The sequence below is a fragment of the Pongo pygmaeus genome, chromosome 19 (assembly GCF_028885625.2).
Source record: "Pongo pygmaeus isolate AG05252 chromosome 19, NHGRI_mPonPyg2-v2.0_pri, whole genome shotgun sequence".
In the NCBI taxonomy this organism is placed as follows: Eukaryota; Metazoa; Chordata; class Mammalia; order Primates; family Hominidae; genus Pongo; species Pongo pygmaeus.
In genome coordinates this window covers 70,050,682-70,069,758 of record NC_072392.2, presented here as the reverse complement: position 1 = coordinate 70,069,758, position 19,077 = coordinate 70,050,682, and the positions used below count along the sequence as shown (strand labels likewise).

Below are 19,077 nucleotides of genomic sequence, written 5' to 3'. Positions count from 1 at the left end.
CCCAGGGTTCTAATTCAAGGCAACACGTTGCAGTTTATAAAATGCCACCCGGCCTCCGCGATTTGATGCAAGCTCAGGGAGGGAGTTGATTCCACCTTTTGCCATTGGCTGTGACCTTGGAGACTCACTCAGCCAACCCTAGCCTTGGTTTCTCCCTCCTGGGATTTTCAGGAGAAGCCTGAGATGCTGTGCATGGCACCACCTGGTAAACAATCTTATTAAAATGAGTGAGTGTCTGGAGACAGCGAAGCCCCAAGCCTTCCTAGCTGAGAGAGTTAGTCCCAGAGGGTACAGGTGGAGGTGCTTTGAGGAGGTCTGTTAACTGTTTCAGCACTACACTGAACCTCCACACAGCAATATGTTGGCCTGAAAATGAATGCAACTGCCACTCGTGGAGTACAAGACTAATGTGTATCTGATCGAACAATAAGATTCAAGCCCAGGGCCAGATGCAGACCTTCAGAGACACCAGCCACAGAGAAAGCTATGTCTCCCCCACCATCCATTCCAAAATAAAAACAAGATCAAATTATAAAATACATATAAGGAAGTCCAGTAAAGATCTCATCCTCCCTGGCCCCATGAGATTTCTTTCATGTTTGCTCAAAATGTCAAATATTGCCGGGCGCAGTGGCTCACGCCTGTAATACCAACACTCTGGGAGGCCGAGGCAGGCAGATCATTTGAGGTCGGGAGTTTGAGACCAGCCTGGCCAACATGGTGAAACCCTGTCTCTATTTAAAATACAAAAAAAAAGGCTGGGCGCAGTGGCTTACACCTGTAATCCCAACACTTTGGAAGGCCAAGGCAGGCGGATCACCTGAGGTCGGGAGATCGAGACCAGGCCCACTCACATAGAGAAACCCCGTCTCTATTAAAAATACAAAATGAGCCGGGCATTGCATGCCTGTAATCCCAGCTACTCAGGAGGCTGAGGCAGGAGAATCGCTCGAACCCGGGAGGCGGAGGTTGTGGTGAGCCAAGATCGTGCCATTGCACTCTAGCCTGGGCAACGAGAGAGAAACTGCATCTCAAAAAAAAAAAAAAAGTTAGCCATATGTGGTGGCGGGTACCTGTAATCCCAGTTACTAGGAAGACTGAGGCAGGAGAATCGCTTGAACCGGAAGGCAGAGGTTGCGGTGAGCCGAGATCACGCCACTGCACTCCAGCCTGGGCCATAGAGCGAGACTCCATCTCAGAAAAAAAAGAAATGTCAAATATCAACTATTTTTAATGGATTTGAATGCCCCTGCTTCACTCCTCCTTAAGAACATGCTTAGTTTGCCTTTGGGTAACCCAGAACTGCCAGGCCCAATTAACGGATTCATATTCCCTCACATCCAAGGCACCTATGACCACAGAGCCAATTTTCTGGTGCTTTCCCTTCCTCTCCTCACCTCTGAAAATCCTGCAAACCTCCTCACATTTCAACCCCTCTCCTCCGATGTCCACAGTCCCCTTGCTACATACTACCTGTTCCTCCCTCACAAATTCTTTGGATTTAAAAAAAGATAATAATATATTACAATGTATTATCATTGAAATAATATAACATTAAAGGAGGCTTAGAAAATGAGGTAGGATGAGAAATCACCTGTAGCTTTCCTACTCTATTATAGCCACTTTAAACTGTCTGTGAATTCACTTTTATTCTTAATTTCTAAGCATAAGGCCAGGCACGCTGGTTCACGTCTGTAATCCAAGCACTTTGGGAGGCCGAGGCAGGCAGATCACTTGAGGTCAGGAGTTCGAGACCAGCCTGACCAACATGGCAAAACCCCATCTCTACTAAAAATACAAAATTAGCCAGGCATGGTGGTGTACACCCATAATCCCAGCTACTCGGCAGGCTGAGGCAGGAGAACCGCTTGAATCCGGAAGGCAGAGGTTGTAGTGAGCCAAGATCGCACCGTTGCACTGCAGCCTGGGCAACAATAGCGAGACTCCGTCTCAAAAAAAAAACTTAATTAATTAATTTAAAAATAAAAATAATTTCTTTTTTTTGTTGTTTTTTGTTTTTCAAGAGGGAGTTTCACTCTTGTTGTCCAGGCTGGAGTGCAATGGCGCGATCTCGGCTCACTACAACCTCCACCTCCCGGGTTCAAGTGATTCTCCTGCCTCAGCCTCTCGAGTAGCTGGGATTACAGACATACGCCACCATGCCCGGCTAGTTTTATATTTTTAGTAGAGATGGGGGTTTCTCCGTGTTGATCAGGCTGGTCTCAAACTCCCAACCTCAGGTGATCCGCCTGCCTCGGCCTCCCAAAGTGCTGGGATTACAAGTGTGAGCCACCGTGCCCTGCCAAAATAATAATTTCTAAGCATAATTATTCTAGTATAATTGTAATCAATTTTGTATTTGCTTTTTGTCCACTTAGTAGATTATAAACAGCCTTTTCATTGTGGCAAAGTTTACATGTTTCTGGGTTTTTTGGTTTGTTTGTCTGTTTTGAGACAGAGTCTTGCTTTGTTGCCCAGGCTGAAGTGTAGTGGTGCAATCTCGGCTCACTGCAACCTCTGCCTCCTGGGTTCAAGCAATTCTTGTACTTTGGTCTCCCAAGAAGCTGGGATTACAGGCATGCACCACCACATCTGGCTAACTTTTATATTTTTAGTAGAGACAGGATTGCGCCATGTTGGCCAAGCTGGTCTTGAACTCCTGACCTCAAGCAATCTGCCCGCCTCTGCCTCTCAAAGTGTTGAGATTACAAGCATGAGGCAAAGTGCATGGCCATTTCTAGTTTTTGTTTGTTTTTGTTTTTGTTTTTGTTTTGAGACGGAGTCTCACTCAGTCGCCCAGGCTGGAGTGCAGTGGTGCGATCTCGGCTCACTGCAAGCTCTGCCTCCTGGGTTCATGCCATTCTCCATGTTGTTTCCCAGAGGGATTGCAATAATTTGGAATACTACCAGCAATATGCAACAAGAACAGGCTCACCAGCGCCCCACAATCTCTTGGGAATCATCTCCCCTCTCTACACAAATTTGCTATTTGTTTTGTTTTGTTTTGTTTTGTTTTGTTTTTTGAGATGGTATCTCATTCTTTCACCCAGGCTGGAGTGCAGTGGTGCAATCTCGGCTCACTGCAACCTCCATCTCCTGGGTTCAAGCGATTCTCCTGCCTCAGCCTCCTGAGTAGCTGGGATTACAGATACCCGCCACCACATCAGGCTAATTTTTTTGTATTTTTAGTAGAGACAGGGTTTCACCATGTTGGCCAGCCTGGTCTCAAACTCCTGACCTCAAATGATCCGCCCACCTCGGCCTCCCAAAGTGCCGGGATTATAGGCATGAGCCACCACACCCGGCCCAAACTTGCTAATTCTAGACAACTTTTATACCCTATGGCCAATGTCTTTGATACGACTGCACCCTTCCACCTCTCTCTATTCCTTTCTAAAACCAAATTTGGTGGTGGGGAGCCCTTTAACTATGGAAGCTACCTATAAATAATATAATTATAAGCTTTTATGTGGGGATAGTTCTCTGGGCTTTTCAAAGAATTTCATATACATGCTCCCATTGAATGCTTACAATGAGAGGGAGGGCAGAATTGTTAAGTCAGCCAAGGATTGCCACTTGTTTCTTTCTCTTTCTGAAGAGGGCTGCCACTTATAGGCAAGACCCTTTATGGTGACACCAGAGCAGGGGGAGGAAGAGATGTGCTCAGGACAGATAAAACCTGGGTCTTGTGAGTCAATTGTTCCCAGTGAACAGGCACATTCTTGGCAAAGTTCAGGGGAACTAAGGTACTTGAAATCTTGACCTTGGACTGCTTCCTTCCTTGAAGGTAAACGGCTAGCTCCACTCCCCTAGCCCTCCGCAACGGCTCCTATGTACCAAGCCCTCAAGAAGGAGTGGCTCTGTTTACCTAAAGGTTAATGTTAACTTGGGGAGAGAAAACTGACCCTGAATTTGACCTCTGGAAGTGCGGGTTCTCTTTGCCCATTTTTGAGTCCTTGCCTGAGTGGTAAGAACAAGTCATGGCTCCTTCTATGTGTCTGCCTCAAAGAGTAGGCCAGGTGCAGTGGCTCATGCCTGTAATCCCAACATTTTGGGAGGCCAAGGTGAGAGGATTGCTTGAGTCCAGGAGTTCAAAACCAGCCTGGGCAAGAAAGTGAGACCCCATCTCTATTAAAAAAAATTAGCTGAGTGTAGTGCTGCATGCCTGTAGTCCCAGCTACTCAGGAGGCTGAGGTAGGAGGATTGCTTGAGCCTAAGAGTTTGAGGCAGCAGTGAGCCACGGCTGCACCACTGCACTCCAGCCTGGATGACAGAGACCCTGTCTCAAAAAAAGAAAAGAAAGGCCGGGCACAGTGGCTCACGCCTGTAATCCCAGCACTTTGGGAGGCCAAGGTGGGTGGATCAACTGAGGTCGGGAGTTCAAGACCAGCCTGACCAACATGGAGAAACCCCATCTCTACTAAAAATACAGAAAATTAGCCAGGCATGGTGGCGCATGCCTGTAATCCCACCTCCTCAGGAGGCTGAGGCAGGAGAATTGCTTGAACCTGGGAGGCAGAGGTTGCGGTGAGCCGAGATCGTGCCATTGTACTCCAGCCTGGACGACAAGAGCGAAACTCTGTCTCAAAAAAAAAAAAAGGAAAAGAAAAGAAAAAAAAGGTCAAATTATGTTTGCTCTTGCATGAGAGGGCCTCAAGCATATAGAGTAAAAAATTGAGCCCATGCACTTTTAGATGAACTGTTTCACCATGGAATTATTGCCTGCATTTCCTCGTATTCTAGGCTGCCTATGACATAAGAGCCATCTTGGATGGTACCCGAGACAGGTGCAAGATGGCAAACAGTACTTGCAATGTGACTACTTTTGCTTTGTCTTTGGCCTCCTTGCTTTCATTTCCCCCAAGCTTCTCTCCCTGTTTAATCTCCAAGGCTGAATCCTGTCTCTCCAAAGATCCTGAAAGAGAGTATCTCCTTCAAAGTTTGCCTACTGGGGACATGCATGCTGAATCTAGCTTGCAGAAATGTCTACTTCTGGGGCGCAGTAGCTCATGCCTATAATCCTAACACTTCGGGAGGCCAAGGTAAGGGAATCACCTGGGCCCAGGAGATTGAGGCTGCAGTGAGCTGTGATCATGCCACTGCACTCCAGCTGGGCAACAGTGAGACCCTGTCTCAAAAAACAATCAAACAAACAAAAAAAACCTATGTGTATATATAGTATGTGTATATATATAGTACATATATATGCATATATAGTATGTATATATATATATATATATATAGTATGTGTGTGTATATATATATAGTTGCCAACAACTAGAAAATGCAGATTTCCGTTTCTTTTGGAGAGGTCTCTATTCCTTCATGCCAGCAATCAACCAGAGCTCAGTAATGCCTCCTGTAGACATTTTCCAGTCTGCCCCAATGCCCAACACTCCTTTTTTTCTCCCTGACACAGGAGCCAAGTGACAGTTATCCTTATGCTATTATTTTTCTTTTTTTTTTTTTTTTTGAGATAGAGTCTGACTCGTCACACAGGCTGGACTGCAGTGGCATGATCTCGGCTCACTGCAACCTCTGCTTCCTGGGTTCAAGCGATTCTGTTGCCTCAGCCTCCCGAGTAGCTGGGATTACAGGTGCCTGTCACCATGCCTGGCTAAGTTTTGTATTTTCAGTAGAGAACAGAGTTTTATCATATTGGTCAGGCTGGTCTCGAACTCCTGACCTCAGGTGATCCACCCACCTTGGCCACTCAAAGTGCTGGGATTACCAAAGCATGTGAGCCATCACGCCCAGCCTATTTTTCTTATAGTAGCACTGAGACATCTCTTTTTTAGAGACATGGTCTTGCTATGTTGCCCAGGCTGGTCTCAAATGCCTGGCCTCAAGAGATCCTCCTGCCTCAACCTTGGAAGTAGCTGGGATTACAACCATGAGCCACTGTGCCCAGCTCAAGAGAGGTGACATTTTCTTAAAAGCAGCCCACTTCTTTCATTTAAGCTATATGCCTGACCCTATAGACATCTGAATTTATACCAGTTCTGCTCTAGTATCTCTGGCCTCCAAGCAGTTTCAAGTGAAAACAAAAGCTACTTCCACCAGGGCTGAGCAGAAAGCTTTTTTTTTTTTTTTTTTTTTTTGAGACAGAGTCTTGCTCTGTCACCCAAGCTGGAGTGCAGTGGCACGATCCCGGCTCACTGCAACCTCCACCTCCCGGGTTCCAGCTATCCTCCTGCCTCAGCCTCCCAAATAGCTGGGATTATAGGCACCTGTCACCATGCCGGCCTAATTATTTTTGCATTTTTAGTAGAGACGGGGTTTTGCCATGTTGTCCAGGCTGGTCTCAAATTCCTGAACTCAGGTGATCCGCCCACCTCGGCCTCCCAAAGTGTTGGGATTACAGGCGTGAGCCACCATGCCCAGCCAGAAAGCATTTTAATTCCCTGGTTTTCAGAATAAGAATTAAATTTGACCCAGGTGAAGCTGGGACCCCTGCCCCCACTCAGACTTTTCAGATGTGGACTTCATTTGGTTCTACAAGACTTCTCTTACCAGTCTTAGCAACCACTCCCTGCTCACCTGGTAGTTCCCACCTACTGTCCTGCTTAAGAATGTTGTTGGTGCCAACACCAAAAGCAGTCTTGTAGCCTTGAGGAATAAAAGGAGGAAAGGCAAAAGACATGGCCTAAGGAGAATACGAAAGAGTGAGGGGAGCTGCTGGTGGCATCCTGAAATATACATACATCATGGTGTAAGGGCCTCTGCCGTCAGCTATAGGTGACTAAGCCACTTATTAAGAGGCAGCTGCAGTGTAGTAGCTAAGAACTCAGATTTCGAAGTCTGTCTGTCTGGATTTAAATCCCAGTTCTGCCACTTCCTCGTTGTCTGAACTCAGGCAGTTTATTTAACCTCCTGCCTTAGTTTCCTCATCTGTAAAGTGGCTTCTCCCAGTTATGGAGATTAAATGAGTTTACTCATTTGACTTAATGCAACACAAAGTTCTTAGAACAGTGCCTGGCACATAGTAGGTACCCACAAAGTGCTCTCTACCATTACCAGCTGTATAACCCTGGACTGTGAACTTCCTGATGGAAGAGGCTGTGTCTCTGCATTCTCAGCTCCTAGCAGTGTCTAGAAGAGATACTAAAAATGAGATGTTCATATGCTCCTTGAATTAATGGGCTGGAAGAATGAATAAATGCATGAACTAATTAAGCTTCTCCAAGGTTCATTTTCCTTAGCTATATAATAGAAGTGTTGTTGTGAGCACTAGGTAAGTAACATTTGTTATTTACGTTGTTAAATCATCAACCTCAGGTCCTTCTCATATAGCTGGCACTTAAAATGCTTGTTTCATTCACTTACAATAACTCACTTACCAAGTAGCAGCCATTACACTAAAGCATTTATAAACATAATGTCTCATCCTCATAATAACCTATCATAGATACTCTTTCCTCTATTACAGATGAGAAGACTGAGACAGACAGACTAAGGTAAGAGGCACAGCTGGGGTTGGAAGACATGTCCATCTGACCCCACAGCCTGTCTCTCATGCTCCCCTCACTGCCTTTTCCTCTCTGTTGGCCATCCATAAATAGTGTGACCATAAAGTAAAGTAACTGATCTCCTAACTCCCAAAAGCAATCTTAGTGACTTTAGTTCCTTAAGAATCAGTTGGGGACAGGCACGATGGCTTATGCCTGTAATCTCAGCACTTTGAGAGGCCAAGATGGGCAGAGTACTTGAGCCCAGGGGTTTGACACCAGCCTGGACAACACGGTGAAACCCCATGTCTACCAATAAATAAATAAATAAATAAGCCAGGTGTGGTGGCGTGTGCCTGCAGTCCCAGCTACTCAGGAGGCTGAGGTGGGAGGATCACTTCAGCCCGGGAGGCTGAGGTTGCAGCGAGTAGAGATCACATGACTGCACTCCAGCCTGGGAGACAGAACTAGACCTTGTCTCAAAAAGAAAAAGAAAAAGGAAAAAAAATCAGCTGGTCCCACATCATTTTCCTTAAAGTCAACTGCTTCTAAATTCCCATCTCCAACAAGGGCTTGGATCTCTCCAGATTTGCCATAACCTGGTAACAGCTGTATTGTTTCTACTTGTATTTATTTTCACTCTCTTTCCCTTCTTTTCTCCAATGTCCACATTGTACGAGGGCTCCTATTAAGGGTGTAATTGGAATATTTTCTAAGCTTCTATGGAATTCCTGAATGTTAGAGCTGGGAGGAATCTTTTTAAAGGAGGTTTTGAACTCCCTGCCCTCCGCCAGTCTGTGCTATGTGAGGGGACTTGTACCTAGCCAGAGAGCAAGAAATCAGAAGCACCACCAAAACCCCAGCTTCCTGGTCCCCAAGTTATCTTCCCATTATGCTGGGTTAGTGGACAGGCAAAGTGGACTCAGTGCTTTAGAGAGTTTTAAAAAGACTAAGGCCGGGTGCGGTGGCTCACGCCTGTAATTCCAGCACTTTAGGAGGCTGAGGCAGGCGGGTCACTTGAGGTCAGGAGTTGGAGACCAAGTTGGCAAACATGGTGAAACCCCGTCTCTACTAAAAATACAAAAATTAGCTGGGCATGGTGGCAGGTGCCTGTAATCCCAGCTACTTGGTAGGCTGGGGCAGGAGAATCGCTTGAACCTGGGAGGCGGATGTTGCAGTGAGCCGAGATCGCACCACTGCACTCCAGCCTGGGTGACAGAGGGAGACACTGTCTCAAAAAAAAAAAAAAAAAAAAAAGACTAAGCTGTACTACCAATGTAACAAACAGAGTAAATAGCAAAATAGCATCTTCGGTTTTTCTTAATGACACAAGAAAGAGCATTGTGTCATTAAGGGAGGGTATTAGTTCACCTTTCCAAGTAGGATAGTTAAGACACTGAAAAAATTCTCATGTTTCCTTCCATTTTAGTATAGGGTTTGATCTTGAGATCTTCCAAGCCAGAGGCTGTCAACAAGATCCTGGTTAGACAGCATGAAAATGTCCTACATTGGCCACCAGGGGGAGGGAATGAGCACTGGGACGGGTCCACTGGGACGGGTCCATTGCTGGTTATTTGGAAAAAACTCAGAGGAGGGTCCCTGTCTCATTTCCACTTCTGAAGGACTATACCTGTTGACTACTCTCCTCTCCCCTGGAGGTGTTGCAGAGGGTGGAAAATGTTTAGTGCTTTCTTTTATCTTTCTTTCTTTCCTTTTTTTTTTTTTTTTTTTTTAGACGGAGTTTCAAAAAAACTCCAGCCTGTTGCCCAGGCTGGAGTGCAATGGCACGATCTCAGCTCACCGCAACCTCTGCCTCCTGGATTCAAGTGATTCTCCCGCCTCAGCTTCCCAAGTAGCTGGGACTACAGGCATGCACCACCACGCCTGGCTAATTTTGTATTTTTAGTAGACACGGGGTTTCTCCATGTTGGTCAGGCTGGTCTCAAACTCCCAAGCTCAGGTGATCAGCCCACCTCAGCCTCCCAAAGTGCTGGGATTACAAGCATGAGCCACCGCGCCTGGCGGTTCAGTGATTTCTTTTGCAAAACTGAATGAACACGGGCATCCTATAAATGATAGAAAACAGTAATTTGGTGCTTGACTAAGAGAACCATGGGAGAACATATTCAAGTTGTAGCCAAGTTTTTTCATCTCTGACCTTTACCACCTGGACTTTTTTTCTAGTCTATAGGAATATATAGAGCACTGAAAGTTTCGCCTATTGTGTCTGTCTGTGAAGTCCCTCTCTTTCACCAGATAATAGGTTTTCCTTCACGTACCTCCTTTTCATCTTTTGGTTCTCATTTCCCTACTGGAAGCATCCCTCTGAAGGCCTCCAGTGGCTAGTTCTTGGAAAATGTCAAATTGGATGGGGGAAGAAAAGATGTGGAGGTAAGACCTCTGAATCTTGCTTTCAGCTTTGCCCCTCCAACTCAGTATGTCATAAAAATCCAAGCAATTATTTCCTCTCCCACTCCCTATCTTCTCTATGATTACAGGACCACTAGGAGGATAAAAGCTTCACATCTAGGAAAGTGCTTTGAGCTTTGATTCAGACAGGATAAAATACGATTTTTTTGTGGTCTTTTGACTTTTCGTTTTAGTCACCCTTTGAATTTCAGCCCGGGGCCTGAAAGGGTCCTAAGCAAAATATAGACTAACAAGGGAGGGATGGGGCACCCAATTGCTCAAGGGCTTTGCCAATAAGAAGTGTTGAGAATGACAAGTCACATGTAGTGGGAACAATAAGAATCTTGCTTAGATACCATCTTTTATTCTGCTAGAAACTGAGAAATTCTGCAAGATTGGAAGATGCAATATTCAGATCAGGCTCACACCTAGTCATTTTCTCCACAATATTCAGGGCATTGCTAACAAAGACAGATGGATCTGGATCCAAATCCCAGCTCTACTAGTTTCTAGAATGTGTGACCATGGGTGAATAACTTAGCCTCTCTGTACCTCAGCTTCTGTATAAGTAAAATGGGGATAATAATATTCATTTTATGGAGTTGTTTTAAAGATTAAATGAGTTAATATTTCTAATACCCTTAAAGCAGTGCTTGGTTCAAAATAAAGGCTATATTGTAAAATGAAAATATAAGCCAGGCGTGGTGACTCATGCCTGTAATTCCAGCACTTTGGGAAGCCAAAGTGGGAGGATCACTTGAGCTCAGGAGTTCGAGACCAGCCTGGGCAATAAAGTGAGACCCCCCCCCCCCACCTCCATCTCTTAAAACAAACAAAAAAGAAAATATAATAATAAGATTGGCATAAATATTAAATTATTTTTGGAGTGCCTCGCACATACTGGTGCTTTAAAAACGTTAGCTCCCTTCCCACTTCATCCCCCAATGTGATATTTTTCCTAGAGTTCAAATCCCAAAGGAGAAGTTTCTGCAAAGCCAAAAGAGTATTCTTTCAGGAGGGGTGAGAAATAACAACTGGAAATGAAAGAACACCAGGCTGGAAGGCGGTAGGGGCATCAGCAGAGGACTATGCCGGCCATGAAAAATGGGAAGTGTCTTGCTGGAAGGTTTCTCCAGACAAAGGAAGAACAGTGATGAAGAAAATGACCCAATGATGGGGATGAAGAGGATGAAGAGAGTTGTGTCAGTCCCAGGGATCACTGGTGTCTAAGGGACAGCTCCTTGGTGGACTGTGGTTTAGGAAATCGGGGGAGGGCGGGAAATGAACGTTAATAAGAGGGACTGAGAAGGGGGGAGCCCCGGAGCCGAGGGACCGTGAGGGTGAGTGCCTGGCGCCGTGGAATGCCACCAGGGAGGGCAGCGGGGTACCCTGGGGACCTGGGTCCCGTGTGGGTTTAAGGAGACGTGTCTAGCCAGGTTTTCAGGGGACAGGCACCAGGAGGCTGCGGTCTGGAGCCAGCACCGGGCTTTGGGGCGCTCTTACCCGCGATTCCTACTCCCCCGTCTCGCCCCGCTGGGCTGCTAGTCCAGCTTGCAACCACACCTGCCGGCCCCCTCCTCGAAGGATGAAGGAGGAACGCTCCCATTGGCTGCCCGACAGCCCCAACCCCAACCCGCGCTCGCCCTAACTTTGGGTCCGCCTGGCCCTCATATTTGCATACGGGGCCTTCTAAGCCTTCGATTGGCCCCTGCAGTAGCTGCCATGCCCCCTCCCTCCCGAATCCAATTAACCGCCCTGGCGCTAGGGGAGGGGCGCGCCCACAGTTGTGCCGGGAGACGCGGAGGACGCGCGCACCGCGCACCCAGGCGCCAGGGGCTGGACCTCCGCTCGCTCCCGCAGCCCTACCCGTGCCCAGCGAGTCGAGCCGCAGCCCCAGCCCACCCGCGCCGGTGCCGTCGGGCGCCGTGCGTGGGCGCTGCCGGAACGTCTGGCTCCAGAGGTCCAGCTGCGTGGGGCTGCGGTGAGGGAGGGGGGCACCTTGAATTTAGGCCTTCGGGAGAGGGCAAACCTGAAGCAGGAGGCACTGTGGGAAAACATTTGTTGGAGACTTAAATCAGCATCTCAGGCATATTAGTGCCTGTGTCACCTTGGGCAGGCCACGTTATCTCTGTGAGGCTTAGCTTCTTCAACAGGAAAATGGGCGTTGCAAACCTGTAATGACCGCTCAGGCGTATTGAATCCTGACCTCACCTCCAGAGTGTGGGGTGTCATGGCCTCCAGTGAACTGATCAGTAAGAGAGGGCCGCCTAGACCGACTGAAGAGTCAGTGAGACTTAAGGGGTTAGGGGTCTGGGCTTCTCTGAGCAACCATTTGGTCTCAGGTGGAGAATCTGTAGTAGTGACTGGATTCAAATCATTGTACACGGCCGGGCGCGGTGGCTCACGCCTGTAATCCCAGCACTTTGGGAGGCCTAGGTGGGTGGATCGCTTGAGCTCAGGAGTTCAAGACCAGCTGGACAACATGGCGAAACCCCCTCTCTACTAAAAATACAAAAATTAACCGAGCGCGGTGCGCATGCCTGTGGTCCCAGCTATCGGGAGGCTGAGGCGGGAGGATCGCTTGAACACAGGAGGCAGAGGTTGCATTAAGCTGAGATCGCGCCACTGCACTCCAGCCTGGGCAACAGAGGGGAACTCTGTCTCAAATAAATAAATAAACATTGTTCATTTGGGCCTGAGTTGGTAACCTAGGTTCCTCCCAACACAGATCCCCTTCACCTGCTGATGTGCACAGGCAGAACACCAGAGGCAAGGGTGTAGCTTAGCCTCAAGCCGACCCTGGAAGCCTACTACGTGGTGCTTACAGTCACCCCGAAGTCAACAGAAGGCCCAAGGTGGAACCAGTGGCCCATCTGCTGCTCTTCCAGAAACCTCTCTGCCATCCAGTCAGCCCTCTTCCCTTTTCCCCCCGCAGGTGGCCCCGTGCTGTGGTGCCCCTCCCCCACAGGCCCTAAGGGGCCAAGTGACCATTATTAACTGGTCACCCAGCAGATGCTTCCCTAAGACCAACTGTCCCAGCTGTTCCCCTCCCCCATCCCACTGTTTTCTTTCTCCAGCGTCCTACCAATCTGCTCTGCCCAGCTCCTGTTTGGTCTCCAGTCCCTCAGGAGTGATATTGTGATGGAAATGAGGGAGAGGATACAGGAGAGAGCAGCAAAGATTTACGGCTTTCAGAGAGTTTCCATTAAAATCCCTGACAACTGGTTATTTATGAGAGGTTGCAATGGGAGCTTATAGGCCAGAGCCTGGCACTACTGTCCTTTCAGGGCTGATGTCAGGAGCAAACACAGGGTGAACACGGTGAACAGTGGAGCTGCCCTCACTGTAGAGCAAAGCAAGCTTCAACCCAAGTGACAGCCAGGAAAGCAGAGAATATCAGTGATTTGTGTCTGGCAAACCCTAAACAGACAAATCCACACGGTAAACACTGAGGGACTTACTGGGCCTGGGCATGAAAAACTGAAGCAGAATGATGGAGGTCCTAATTGTCAAAAAATTTGGACCATGTCCTAGGAGCTCTCAGAGGCAAGAGTGTGTGGAAAAATCCAGGTCCAACCCTGTTGTTTTCACTGTTGTTTTGTTCCTAAGGCACCCACCTGACTAAATAGATAAATAGTAAAACAACAGTAAAACCCCCATAAGGTTGTTTGCTCTGCACTTCACACAGCCTTTTCTCAGTTTGGGGTTCTTCCTTTGAGTAGTTAATGAAACAAAGAAAGATCCTGCTTCTGCTCCCTGAACCAAGGTCCCTCCTAGAAGCCCTTTCTTCCTGTGCCAGTCAAAATATTTTTTTTTTTTTTTTTGAGACGGAGTCTTGCTCTGTCACCCAGGCTGGAGTGCAGTGGCACGATCTCAGCTCACTACAACCTCTGCCTCCTGGGTTCAAGCAATTCTCCCGCCTCAGCCTCCTGAGTAGCTGGAATTACAGACGCCCGCCACTATGCCCGGCTAATTTTTGTATTTTTAGTAGAGACGGGGTTTCGCCATGTTGGCCAGGCTGGTCTCAAACTCCTGACTTCATGATCCGCCCACCTCGGCATCCCAAAGTGGTGGGATTACAGGCATGAGCCACTGCATCCGGCCAAAATAATTTTATTTTGTTTTTTTTGAGATGGAGTCTTGCTCTGTCGCCCAGGCTGGAGTACAGTGGCACGGTCATAACTCACTGAAGCCTCAAACTCCTGGGCTCAAGCAGTCCTCCTGAGTAGCTAGGATTACAGGCTCCTACCACCATGCCTGGCTAATTAAAAAAAAAAAAAAATTTTGTAGAGACGGGATCTTGTTTTGTTGCATCTCAAAATGTTGGGATCACAGGTATGAGCCACCGTGCCCAGCCAAAATAAAGTCTTGATATGTGTACCAGGAATGAGGTAAGGAGTGGGAATGAGGCAAGGATGCTTAGGTAAAATTTTGCATACCCCAGATTTTTTTTGCGTTAAGTCTGCAATGCATGAGAGAATGTTGTAGAAGTGTGTATAATCACAGAATTGGGCTTCTATTAAATCAGAAGCGTTCTTAGAGACCTCCATGGCATTTGTCCTGTTTTCAGATGAGGAAACTGAGGCCCAGAAAAGTGAGATGGCTTTGCTCAAGGCTTGCAGTGGGGTCATAGAGTCCATTACCCCTTCCTCCACACACTCTGCTAGTAGTGAAATAGAAATAGCAATAGAAACTGCTGCCAAGCAACTCTTCTGAATCCTCTCCATTTTGATGTGTAACTGTATCTGATGGGGCTGAAAGAGCCCCTGGACAAGGGACTGCCCACCCATAAGCAGTAGAGCTCCCAGGTTTCTGGGGTTTTTTGTTTTTGTTTCTGTTTTTTCAAGGTGGAGTCTCGCCCTGTCACCCAGGCTGGAGTGCAGTGGCACAATCTCGGCTCACTGCAACCTCTGCCTCCCAGGTTCAAACGATTCTCCTGCCTCAGCCTCCTCAGCCTCCTGAGTAGCTGGGACTACAGGCACCCGCCATCACGCCTGGCTAATTTTTGTGTTTTTAGTAGAGACAGGGTTTCGCCATGTTGGCCAGGCTGGTTTTGAACTCTTGACCTCAGGTGATCCACCCACCTCAACCTCCCAAAGTGCTAGAATTATAGGCGTGAGCCACTGCACCCAGATAATTTTTTTGTATTTTTAGTAGAGATGGGGGTTTCGCCACGTAGGCCAGGCTGGTCTCTTACTCCTGAGTTCAGGTGATCTGCCCGCCTCAGCCTGCCAAAGTGCTGGGATTACAGGCAGGTTTTTGTTTTTATTTTGCCTTTCTTCTTCATCCTCCTCTACCTTCTGGGAAAACAAACTTCCCTGTTCATAGATGTTGTTTTTTTTTTTTTTTTCTTTTTGCCCTGTGAGGAAACAACATGGCTGTTTTTAAAGCATCCTTGTCTTGGTGTAGATGGCCCTCAGACAAGTTCCATAGAAAGTGCCCTGATTAGCTGGGCGCAGTGGTTCATGCCTGTAATCCCAGCACTTTGGGAGGCTGAGGGGGGCGGATTACTTGAGGGTCAGGAGTTTGAGACCAGCTTGGCCAACATGGTGAAACCTCGTCTCTACTAAAAAAACAAAAATTAGCCTGGCATGGTGGCAGGCGCCTGTTAATCCCAGGTACTCAGGGGGCTGAGGCAGGAGAATCACCTGAACCCGGGAGGCAGAGGTTGGCAGTGAGCCAAGATCTTGCCACTGCACTCCAGGCTGGATGACAGAGCGAGACTCCGTCTCAAAAAAAAAAAAATTATTTGGGCACCGTGGCTCATGTCTGTAATCCCAGCACTTTGGGAGGTCAAGGAGAGCAGATTGCTTGAGTCCAGGAGTTCAAGACCAGCCCGGGCAATATGGAGAAACCCCGTCTCTACTAAAAATACAAAACTCAGCTGGGTGTGGTGGTGCACACCTGGAGCCCCAGCTATTTGGAGGCTAATGGAGGAGGATTGCTTGAGTCTGGGATTGCTTGAGTCTTGGCTGCAGTGAGCCAAGATCATGCCACTGCACTCCAGCCTGGGCGACAGAATGAGACCATGGATCAAAAAAATAAAATTGGGCCCAGTGCAGTGGCTTACACCTATAAGCGCAGCACTTTGGGAAGCCAAGGCAGGCGGATCACTTGAGGTCGGGAGTTCAAGACCAGCCTGGCCAACATGGTGAAACTCATCTCTACTAAATATACCAAAATTAGCCAGGTGTGATGGCAGGCACCTGTAATCCCAGCTACTTGGGAGGCTGAGGCAAGACAATCACCTGAATCCAAGAGGCAGAGGTTGCAGTGAGCCAAGATGGTGCCATTGCACTCCAGCCTGGGCAACAAGAACGAAACTCCGTCTCAAAAAAAAAAAAAAAAAAATTTTTAAATAAACAGCTTAAATATTCAATTGTTAGAAAATGGTGAAGTAAAGTATGGTATAATCAATTATATTATAGCAAAAAGGAAACTAACATATATGAAGTTTCATTGCACCGAGGAAGTTTTTTACTTAATAAAAGTAGTAAGTGAAAAAAAATATAAAGGCTATGACTATGTCAAACATGTATTACATGTTAAAAAAAACTGGAAAAAAAAGAGAATTTTCTTAATAAAGATAAAACCAAGACTCTCATATAGATATAAAAACGAACACATGTTAAGGATTTTACAGTTGACCCTTGAACCATGCAGGGGTTAGGAGCATCAACCCCCTAGGCAGTTGAAAATCGGCAGATAACTTTTTTCTTTTTTTGGCAGACCTGGTGAACCAGAAGTTTTGGGTTGTTTTTTGGTTTGTTTGTTTTGTTTTTGTTTTTTTGTTTTTGTTTTTGTTTTTGAGATGAAGTCTTACTATGATGCCCAGGGTAGTCTCTAACTCGTGGGTTTAAGTGATCCTCCCACCTCAGCCTCCCAAGTAGCTAGGATTAAAAGTGCACACCACAGTACCCAGCTCTCCCAGTACTACTTTTGTTTGTTTTGGTTTTTTTTGGGGTTTTTTTTTTTTTTTTTTTTGAGATGGAGCCTCACTCTGTCGCCCAGGTTGGAGTGCAGTGGCGTCATCTCAGCTCACTGCAAACTTCGCTCCCCAGCTTCAAACCATTTTCCTGCCTCAGCCTCCAGAGTAGCTGGGATTACAGGCATGCACCACCTTGCCCAGCGAATTTTGAATTTTTAGTAGAGACGGTGTTTCTCCATGTTGGTCAAGCTGGTCTTGAACTCCCGACCTCAGGTGATCCACCCACCTTGGCCTCCCAAAGTGCTGGGATTACAGGCGTGAGCCACTGCGCCCAGCCTCCTCCACTCTTGATATGTGATCAATCTCTAGCCTGCCTTTGGCAAGAATCCTGTTAAGTTGGTTTAGCAAGAATCCCCCCCCAACTCTTGATGTCTCCTCTTAATAATTTTCCATCCATGGATTTTCCTCACTCTGCTCCTTGGCTATAAATCCCATTTGTCCTTATTGTATTTGGAGTTGAGCACACTCTCTTTCGCCTGTTGTAATGTCCCTAATGCAACAGTCCTGAATGAAGTCCTCCTTACTATTTCAACAGGCTTCAGAATGATTTTTTCTTTAACATCTTTCCTATGAAGCCTTCCTTCTTGCCCCTAGGAAAAATTGATTCTGTGCTGTCTTAGCACTGTGTAATAATTCCTTTTCTAAAGCCAATATCTTGGCCGGGTGCAGTGGCTCACGCCTGTAATCCCAGCATCTTGGGAGGCTGAGGCAGGCAGACTACCTGAGGCCAGGAGTTCGAGACCCACCTAGCTAACATGGCGAAACCCCATCTCTACTAAAAAATATAAAAATTAGCTGGACATGATGATGTGCGCCTGTAATCCCCGCTACTCAGGAGGCTGAGGCAGGGAGAATTGCTTGAACTCGGTAGGTAGAGGTTGCAGTGAGTGAGCTGAGATCACACCACTGGACTCCAGCCTGGGCAACAGAGTGAGACTACATCTCAAAAAAATAAATAAATAAAACCAATATCTTGTATTATAGTCATTTATGTTTGTCTTCCCTTATAGCTTGCTGAGTTCTTCATTAAAAACATAATGAGGATAGTGGTTAAGAATGGGGCCAGGCGAGGTGGCTCACACCTGTATCCTAGCACTTTGGGAGGCCGAAGCAGAAGGATCACCTGAGGCCAGGAGTTCGAGACCCACCTGGCCAACATATTATGAGACCCCATCTCTAGAAAAAATAAAAAATTAGCCAGCTACGCCGGGTGCAGTGGCTCACGCCTGTAATCCCAGCACTTTGGGAGGCTGAGGTGGGCGGATCACGAGGTCAGGAGTTCGAGACCAGCCTGACCAACATGGTGAAACCCCGTCTCTACTAAAAATACAAAAATTATCTGGGCCTGGTGGTGCGCACCTGTAATCCCAGCTACTCGGGAGGCTGAGACAGGTTAATTGCTTGAACCTGGGAGGCGGAGGTTGCAGGAGCCGAGATCACACCATTGCACTCCAGCCTGGGCAACAGAATAAGACTCTGTCTCAAAAAAAAAAAAATTAGCCCATTACAATGGTGCGTGCCTATAGTCCCAGCTACTCAGGAGGCTGAGGTAGGAGCATTGCCTGGGCCCCAGAAGTTGAGGCTGTAGTGAGCGGTGATCATGACACTGAACTCCAGCCTGGTGACAGAGTGAAATCCTGTTGTTACTGCAAAGGAGTCCTGATCCAGACCCCAATGGAGGGTTCTTAGATCTCCAGCAAGAAAGAATTCAAGGTGAATCCATAGAGTGAGAGCAAGTTTATAAGGGAAGTAAAGGAATAAAAGAATGGCTACTCCATAGGCAGAGCAGCCTGGTGGGCTGCTGGTTGGGTATTTTTATGGTTATTTCTTTCTTTTTTTTTTTTTTTTTTGAGATGGCATTTCACTCTTTTGCCCAGGCTGGAGTGCAGTGGCACAATCTTGGCTCACCGCAACCTCCACCGCCCCCCACCCACCCAGTTCAAGTGATTCTCCTGCCTCAGCCTCTCAGGTAGCTGGGATTACAGGCACCGCCACCATGCCCGGATAATTTTTGTATTTTTAGTGGAGACAGGGTTTCACCATGTTGGCCAGGCTGGTCTCAAACTCCTGACCTCAGGTGATCCACCCGTCACAGCCTCCCAAAGTGCTGGGATTACAGGTGTGAGTCACTGAGCCCAGCCTCTTTTTTTTTTTTTTTTTTTTTTCGAGATGGATTCTCGCTCTGTCGCCCAGGCTAGAGGGCAGTGGCGTGATCTCGGCTCACTGCAACCT

At 47.2% G+C, this 19,077-nt stretch overlaps 1 protein-coding gene across 2 annotated transcripts in view; it reads right to left on the bottom strand.

The window, feature by feature from the left end:
• Window positions 1-11,481, bottom strand: part of TTLL6 (tubulin tyrosine ligase like 6) — a 58,070-nt gene extending 46,589 nt beyond the window's left edge. Inside the window, exons 1-3 of one of the 2 annotated variants that reach the window (XM_054457356.2) lie at window positions 11,361-11,383; window positions 9,728-9,796; window positions 1,074-1,194 (exon numbers count right to left, since the gene is read on the bottom strand). The gene's annotated coding sequence lies outside the window, so the exon portion shown is untranslated. Of the gene's footprint in view, window positions 1-1,073; window positions 1,195-9,727; window positions 9,797-11,360 lie in introns of both variants that reach the window. The other variant, XM_054457357.2, reaches the window with a different exon arrangement.
• Window positions 11,482-19,077: the final 7,596 nt, after the last annotated feature.